The sequence below is a fragment of the Cardiocondyla obscurior genome, unplaced genomic scaffold (assembly GCF_019399895.1).
Source record: "Cardiocondyla obscurior isolate alpha-2009 unplaced genomic scaffold, Cobs3.1 scaffold63_0_115461, whole genome shotgun sequence".
NCBI lineage: Eukaryota > Metazoa > Arthropoda > Insecta > Hymenoptera > Formicidae > Cardiocondyla > Cardiocondyla obscurior.
The window spans coordinates 12,136-19,635 of NW_027228809.1; the positions used below are offsets into that span (position 1 = coordinate 12,136).

Below are 7,500 nucleotides of genomic sequence, written 5' to 3' on the forward strand. Positions count from 1 at the left end.
GCGCGCACGGTAACGTGTACTACGTTGCCTGCCGCGATACGGGGCAGACAAGCTAGAACACGACTCTGCGAGTTGTGTCGAGAGTGGCTGAAGGGGCGCAAAATCTAATCGCACGCGAGACATCGCGTCTTCCGAGTCCGCGCCGCCTTCCCACTCCTCGTCGGAGCGTCCGTCGCGAGACGCGACGCTTCGCTCGAGCAAAATTGCGAGATCGAGAGGAGAGAATAGTTTATGCGACGCAACGACCGCGTGCGCGCTCACACGCCGCCAACGGTGGCGTGCTGCGGTGTGCGCCGCATTCGTCGCCGTCGTATAAGAGAGGATTGTCGGTCGGGACGAGTGTGTCGAGATCTCGAGCGCTCAAAGCGAGAGAGGACCCCGGGCATATTGTGGAGAAGAAGAGAGATTCGAGAGTTGTACGCATTGCCGTATTACGCTCTTTGCATTCTCTCTCTCTCTCGTTTCCTGCGGAGATTCTCCGACTCTCTGTCTCTCGCGCGCTTCGAACGACCCGTTGCGCGGACCACCGCGCTCAGCGCGCCCCTCAGCCGGGGCTAGCGCGGCCGGTTGGTCTCGTTGTGCGAATCCAGGAGGAGCGCGAAGGTGCATCTATATGCGCGCCCGCTCGCGGATCAGGATCGGTGAGAAGGAGACTACGGAGGCGCGCTCGCGCGCTGCCTCTATCTCCGCGATTCGGACGCGTTGCGGTGCGCGCGAATGCGCCGCGTACCGGTGGTAACCTATGCTGCCGCGTCGTCGTGCGCGCCGGGCGAGGAGTGGAGAGTGCGACGATTCTCGCCGCTGCTCTTCCTCCGGTCCCGCGCGCGCGCGCGCGATCGCGCGCGCTGAAGGGTTCGTCGAATATGCTAGTCATTTTCGACCCCGATGGTTTTTCAAAGAGTTCCGCCCCGGCTCTCGCTTCGCGAGAGACGCAACCTCTTGGTTTTCGCACCGCGCCGACAACCGACGTCTCCCTCTCTCTCCATTATTGTGCCGTAGCCCCTGTAACAGGGGCGGCGGTCCGCGCGTGCTCGGACGCGCGGCCAGGCTGATCGAAGGGCCAAAACGAAGAAGACGCACATTGTTGTCTATTCCTTGATAGAGCGTACTTGGTGCGCGAAGGAACGATTACCCTGAACGGTGGATCACTTGGCTCGTGGGTCGATGAAGAACGCAGCTAATTGCGCGTCAACTTGTGAACTGCAGGACACATGAACATCGACATTTCGAACGCACATTGCGGTCCACGGATACAATTCCCGGACCACGCCTGGCTGAGGGTCGTTTTATCGAAGACAAACTGCTTGCGCGCGCCGTTTCGACGGCCGCGTACGAGCGATTCGTTGGACGTTCGCCCGATCGCGGCGGCCGGCGAGAGAGTTATACCCGCATCCACGAGAAAAGAGAAGAGAAGCGAGGAGTCGTCGATGACGCCTTCCCCGGGGTATCAGGCACACTACGCACGCTATCCACGCGGCGAGTTGCTGGATTCCATCAGGGTTTTACGAAGGCTCTCGCGCTCTCTGCGCGCTCTCTCTCTATACTCGCGGAACGGCGGCGTACTCTCGCGCCCCCGTTGGGCGTCGTCCGAAATAACGAGGTTTGAGGGTCGAACGAATGAACGACGACCGACCGAAAGATGCGATCGAGAATCGCAGAGACGCACGCACGCACACACGCACGGGAGGGAAGGACGTGCGCGGTGGTGATAAACGTGGCGAGCTCTTGCAAGGAGTTTATACGTTATACGTATATACGCGCCGAACGAAAAAGAGTAGATCTGCCTCTCGCGCCCCGCCGCCCGGAGTGAAACAAGCCGACAATTCGTTCGCGCTTGTACTCCCGGAAGGTGGCCTGTGTGCCGCTTGCGGCGCGCGCGGGATCAAAGGCTGATCCACGGAGAAGTAGTTCATAAGGAGCGCGGAGAACCGAGTTTGAGTTTTCCTCTCCTTCTTCGAATGAAGATCGGAGAGGAGAATAGAGGCCGCGAGATAATCGCGCGCCTCCTCGTTCTCCTTCTGCACAGAGCGCATATCGTCGCTTTACCGCCGCCAACGCAAAGGAAACTCGAGAGGAGGGATTTTAGAGATATATACGACGAAGCAAAGATACGAGAGAACCTGACCGTATTATAAGAGAGAGAGTGGTCGTCGCCGCTGCAGCTGCTGCCGGCCGCCGCCGCAGTCGCGTTGCCGACGCCACCACGACGCGCAAACCGGCCTCCGACGTTCGCGTCGGGCTGGCTGGCCAGTTGTCGTCGTGGTCGGTTGGTTGGCGCGCGCGGGCGCGCGGATCGCGGCGCGGTTGACGCAACGTCGACGAAAGACCACCACGCTCTCGCGGTTGTTCTCTCTGCCTCGTTCGTTTTCTCATTTTCCCTTCGTCTCTTCTTTCAAATATTTTGCGTGCACCGATCGCCCCCTGCGCAGCAAAAGTGTGTGCGAGGTGAGAGATCGCGCGCGGGTCGACCGCGCGTGTTCCCGAGTCCACGAAAGCGCTATGTATGGTAGCAGCTCTTGACCGGGGCACGCGGCGTAGTCTAACCAAGCGCTCGCGCGCGGCGTTTCGCCGCGTTGCGTTTCTCTTTTCTCTCGCGTCGTCGTCGTCGTCGTCTCGCCTTCTTCGTATTATATATATATAGTACAGCCTCACGACAATTTCTTTTGACGACCTCAGAGCAGGCGAGATCACCCGCTGAATTTAAGCATATTATTAAGCGGAGGAAAAGAAACTAACCAGGATTTCCTTAGTAGCGGCGAGCGAACAGGAAAGAGCCCAGCACCGAATCCCGCGGTTCCGCCGCAGGGAAATGTGGTGTTTGGGAGGGTCCGCTTATCCCGAGGTGCCGCGTCGCGTCCAAGTCCATCTTGAATGGGGCCACTTACCCGCAGAGGGTGCCAGGCCCGTAGCGACCGGTGCGCGTCTCGGGAGGATCTCTCCTTAGAGTCGGGTTGCTTGAGAGTGCAGCTCTAAGTGGGTGGTAAACTCCATCTAAGGCTAAATACGACCACGAGACCGATAGCGAACAAGTACCGTGAGGGAAAGTTGAAAAGAACTTTGAAGAGAGAGTTCAAGAGTACGTGAAACCGTTCAGGGGTAAACCTAAGAAACCCAAAAGATCGAACGGGGAGATTCATCGTCAGCGACGCTGGCTTCGCGTCGGTGGGCGATGCCCCGCGGGGCCTCACGGCTCGCGCGCGGGCACGCTGCCGCGCGCCGATGTCCGGCGTTTTCGTCGTCGTGCACTTCTCCCCTAGTAGAACGTCGCGACCCGCTGGGTGTCGGTCTACGGCCCGGGTGCGGTGTCTGACGCGTCGCCGGTAACACGGCACGCCGTCAAACCCTCGGTCGCCCGGCCGGCTGCCCGGCGGTACACGCAAGGTATCAGGCCGCAGCTCTCACACACGCGGGAGTGCGTCGAGGCCGTCGCAAGCGCGCGCCACGGTACACGGAGGCTTACGGACCTAGCGCCGTCACCGGTCCTGGCCCGCTGTTGGTCGTACGGTTAACCTTCGACAGGCCTGCAAACGTTCCCCGGGGCAACTCGGGGGACCGATACCGGTCGGCGACGCTACTGCTTTGGGTACTCTTAGGACCCGTCTTGAAACACGGACCAAGGAGTCTAACATGTACGCGAGTCATTGGGATCAGCGATACCTAAAGGCGTAATGAAAGTGAAGGTCGGCCCTGGTTGTCGACCGAGGGAGGATGGGCCGCGTCGCGATGCGGCTCCGCACTCCCGGGGCGTCTCGTTCTCATTGCGAGAAGAGGCGCACCCAGAGCGTACACGTTGGGACCCGAAAGATGGTGAACTATGCCTGGTCAGGACGAAGTCAGGGGAAACCCTGATGGAGGTCCGTAGCGATTCTGACGTGCAAATCGATCGTCGGAACTGGGTATAGGGGCGAAAGACTAATCGAACCATCTAGTAGCTGGTTCCCTCCGAAGTTTCCCTCAGGATAGCTGGCACTCGGCCGTTCCGCACGGAACGCGCGCGAGTCTCATCTGGTAAAGCGAATGATTAGAGGCCTTGGGGCCGAAACGACCTCAACCTATTCTCAAACTTTAAATGGGTGAGATCTCTGGCTTTCTTGAACTATGAAGCCACGAGCATCTCGGATCAGAGTGCCAAGTGGGCCATTTTTGGTAAGCAGAACTGGCGCTGTGGGATGAACCAAACGCAGAGTTAAGGCGCCCAACTCGACGCTCATGGGACACCATGAAAGGCGTTGGTTGCTTAAGACAGCAGGACGGTGGCCATGGAAGTCGGAATCCGCTAAGGAGTGTGTAACAACTCACCTGCCGAAGCAACTAGCCCTGAAAATGGATGGCGCTGAAGCGTCGAGCCTATGCCGTCAGCGGCAAGTGGGGCGGCCGTGGGCAGGGCGTGGGTAACTCCTCGCCCGGAGCTTACAGGCCGCCACGAAGCCCTGACGAGTAGGAGGGTCGCGACGGTGTGCGCAGAAGGGTCTGGGCGCGAGCCTGCCTGGAGCCGCCGTCGGTGCAGATCTTGGTGGTAGTAGCAAATACTCCAGCGAGGCCCTGGAGGACTGACGTGGAGAAGGGTTTCGTGTGAACAGCCGTTGCACACGAGTCAGTCGATCCTAAGCCCTAGGAGAAATCCTATGTCAATGACGGCGTACGATACTCTCGTTGTCGCAGAAAAGTCTCGCGCACACAAAAAGCGCGCGCGCACGCGCGAGTGTGCCGTCGCGCGCGGTGAGTGAACTTTTGACACACGCCCGTCGGGCGAAAGGGAATCCGGTTCCTATTCCGGAACCCGGCAGCGGAACCGCATACAATTCGGGCCCTCGTAAGAGTGTTCGTCGGGGTAACCCAAAATGACCTGGAGACGCCGTCGGGAGATCCGGGAAGAGTTTTCTTTTCTGTATAAGCGTTCGAGTTCCCTGGAAACCTCTAGCAGGGAGATAGGGTTTGGAACGCGAAGAGCACCGCAGTTGCGGCGGTGTCCGGATCTTCCCCTCGGACCTTGAAAATCCAGGAGAGGGCCACGTGGAGGTGTCGCGCCGGTTCGTACCCATATCCGCAGCAGGTCTCCAAGGTAAAGAGCCTCTAGTCGATAGACTAATGTAGGTAAGGAAGTCGGCAAATTGGATCTGTAACTTCGGAATAAGGATTGGCTCTGAGGAGCGGGGCGTGTCGGGCTTGGTCGGGAAGCGGGTCTGGCTGACGTGCCGGGCCTGGGCGAGGTGAACTATCGGCGTTCTCGCGCCGGTTCAGGGATCCGAGCTCGGTCCCGTGCCTTGGCCTCCCGCGGATCTTCCTTGCTGCGAGGCTTCCGTGGCGGCGCGAGCCGTCGTGGTCGTCCTCTTCGGCCGCCATTCAACGCTCAGCTCAGAACTGGCACGGACTAGGGTAATCCGACTGTCTAATTAAAACAAAGCATTGCGATGGCCCTCGCGGGTGTTGACGCAATGTGATTTCTGCCCAGTGCTCTGAATGTCAACGTGAAGAAATTCAAGCAAGCGCGGGTAAACGGCGGGAGTAACTATGACTCTCTTAAGGATATTACTATGTACATACATATTACAAATTAAATGGCTCGAAAATCTGGCAAAATGAGAGTTATAGTTGGGGTATGACGCAAAACATAGCCTCTCATACTCAAGTGGAACGTCTGCCTCCTCGTGGCACTCCTGGTAACACTGCGTAAGCAGTGGCGAAATGACGTCTCCGCGAAGCAAGGGTCCTTGGGGTTGCCAGCCCCTCCGACTCGAATTAGTTGGCCCAAAGAAACAAAACCAAGCCTCGGATGATACAGATGATGGGCCCTCAGGCTCATCAGACCCAGCTAAAGCTCCCACTCACCCAACGGATGTTACCTACAAATGTGGTATCCGGATGCACAAGGTCTTTGCCAACAATAGAGGTAAGAGGCGTACACGAGCAAGAGCTCATAAGCAATGGTACGACGCACGGCTAAAACCGGCTGCGATAAATGCGATGGTCGCATGAAGAAGCAACTCTTTTAGAGAAAGGAAGCGCAGTTATTCGAGATCAAAATCTAGGTTTATGAATCGAAATAATTCAATTTTTCCCACAGCGCACATTAGAAGCCATAAAAGCAAGGCGTAAAAGGCAAAATCACAAAGATTTAGTAACAAAATTCCTAAAAGAACTGGAGGAAAACTCTGAAGAAGAAGCAGCGGAACAAGAACCAGAGGCTGATATAGAAGAATTAAATCCCATTCTGGAGTTTCTGGAAGCATTGCCAAGACCAGAACTCAAACGTTCAAAGCAAATGATTATAGAATCGTACAAGGAGCTAGAAATGACGGCAAAGAGGCAACTCTACAAAAATTGGTTATATATTAGAAGAGGTCCTACCTCCCACAATAAATAATAGAATAAAACCTAAAAAGAGAACGGATACATCTAAAACTACTAAACGGAAATTAAGAAAATATGAATACGCCACATCACAGAACATGGCGTAGGATAGACCGAAGGTGTATCTCACAGATTTTGGATCAAATGGAGATGTAGAGACTACTCCCAAAGAAATAATGGAGCCATACTGGCGAGAAGTAATGCTAAACGACTCTAAGGAATCGCCAGAAACAACTCCAAGCGAAGTACTCGGAATATGGTTACCCATTAAGATGGAAGATCTAAAGGCATCAAGATCAACGCTCGTCGGCTCCAGGACCGGACGGCATATCGGCCCGCCTATTTAGATCGATACCAGCACAAATATTGATTAGGCTGTTTCTTGCTAATGTGGTGCGAACAGCTGCCGGAAGACCTACTAATGTCAAGGACGGTATTTATACCGAAAAAGAAAGAAGCCAAAGAACCAGGCGATTTTAGGCCAATTACGGTACCTTCGGTATTAGTAAGAGGGCTACACAAAATTCTTGCATATAGAATGGCAAAATGTCTAGATATTGATGAAAGGCAACGCGCATTTAGGCCTACTGACGGATGTGCAGATAACGTCTTCCTATTGGATACAATCCTAAGATTTCACAGGAGCAATTTTAAGTCAGTTTATATGGCTTCATTAGATGTCGGAAAAGCATTCGATTCTATTTCGCATCCGGCAATCGAGAACGTATTAAGAGGTATAGGAATACCAATGCTGCAATATTTGAGTAATGTGTACAAGGATCACGCACACGCATTGAAGGCCAAGGATGGAATCAGCCAATTCATCCCAATAGAGGGTCAGACAAGGTGACCCATATCACCCATTATTTTTAACGTAATGACACACATAATGTTAAAAGAACTGCAAGAGATTGGCCTTGGAGGAAAGTCAATAAATGCGGCGGCACGCAGACGACCTTTTGCTGTTTGCGAGCACTCAAATAGGACTGCAAAAGATGATCAACCAGGTTACGGATTTTCTTAAAAGCTGTGGGATGAACATTAATCCGAACAAGAGCAAACGGTGGTATGAGCTTACCGCATCTAAAGAAAACAGCTGTAGATACGCAAATAACTTTACAAGCGGAAGACAGAAATTGCCAAACCTAA

General features: G+C 54.9%; 1 non-coding gene and 1 pseudogene across 1 annotated transcript; both read left to right on the top strand.

The window, feature by feature from the left end:
• Positions 1-1,129: 1,129 nt before the first annotated feature.
• LOC139112895 (5.8S ribosomal RNA) lies at positions 1,130-1,284 on the top strand. The gene has a single exon (XR_011547509.1). It is a non-coding gene; the product is annotated as a 5.8S ribosomal RNA (ribosomal RNA).
• Positions 1,285-2,667: 1,383 nt separating this feature from the next.
• LOC139112902 (large subunit ribosomal RNA) overlaps positions 2,668-7,500 on the top strand; it is a 7,439-nt pseudogene continuing 2,606 nt past the window's right edge.